General features: G+C 31.9%; 1 pseudogene; it reads left to right on the forward strand.

Moving 5' to 3' along the window:
• The window catches only part of LOC106877284 (S-crystallin 1-like), an 8,844-nt pseudogene that overhangs the window by 2,515 nt on the left and 5,094 nt on the right, over positions 1–1,235 (forward strand).

The raw sequence follows: 1,235 nt of genomic DNA on the forward strand, positions 1-1,235 counted from the left end.
TAGAGAGAGAGAGAGAGAGAGAGAGAGATAGAGAGAAATAAAGAAAGAGACATACACACACAACATATGTATATGTATATATATACATATATATATATACATATATATATATATATATATATATATATATTTAGCTATGTGAGTGTGTTGTTACTGGGTTGATTTGTTCGACTAAACCCTTCAAGGTCATGCCCTAGCTTGGCCGCGGTCCAGTGCCTGAAAGAAGTAAATGATAAACGGTAAAATATACAGTAGATGTTACCATCTACATGTGCTAGAAAATGTTTTGTTACATTTCCCTATTGTAACAAGCTGCAGAATTTGATTTACCCAACACTATCGAATAAAAAATGATGTGAAATAATACTACCCACTTTGTATGCTTTATAAATTATCGTAGGCAAAATCTGATAAATTATTTCTGATGCAGCATTCATTAATTTTTCAACCTCCCAATATTATTAGACAAGGATGTAGGAAGCCTTATATCATTCATGCATTTTCCAAGTTGCAAAAGTGCTTAGCCTTAGTCGGCTTCCTACATCCTTGTCTAATGATATTGGGAGATTGAAAAATTAATGACTCTTGTATCAAAAATACTTTATCAGATTTTGCCTTAGACAATATATATATATATATATATATATATATATATATATATATGTGCATGCGTACATACATACCTACATACGTACATACAAACAAACTTACATATAAATATGCATGTAAATATATCTATTCTATTAATTACACCCTCTTTCTCAATTACAATTAGCTAAAATATGATGAACGTATAAATGTTTCCTTCATCAATTGCATAATACATTACCTGTGACAGCATTACAATAGTTGATCGATCGTCCCGTCAGTAATGTAACACATTATCGATTTTTCGCAGCTGCAAGAATTGCCCATATTATTTTATTCGCTTAAAGTAGACATACACTTTCATAACACATAACTTTCAATCAAACAGCTAACCTGTCATATGTATCAATGTTATGTTTTTTACAGAGATGCCATGCAACATGATGCCAATGCTGGAATTGGACAACAGGACGCAGATTCCCCAGAGTATGGCTATGGCTAGATATTTGGCCAGAGAATTCGGTGAGTGTTCTATCATGTATTCTATAATTGTATAATTGCCTGTCTGTTTGCCTGTCTGCCTGTCTCTTTCCCTATCTTTATATGGAAGTGTGTATGTGTTACAGTATATATATATATATATATAT

The sequence above is a fragment of the Octopus bimaculoides genome, chromosome 5 (assembly GCF_001194135.2).
Source record: "Octopus bimaculoides isolate UCB-OBI-ISO-001 chromosome 5, ASM119413v2, whole genome shotgun sequence".
Taxonomy (NCBI): Eukaryota; Metazoa; Mollusca; class Cephalopoda; order Octopoda; family Octopodidae; genus Octopus; species Octopus bimaculoides.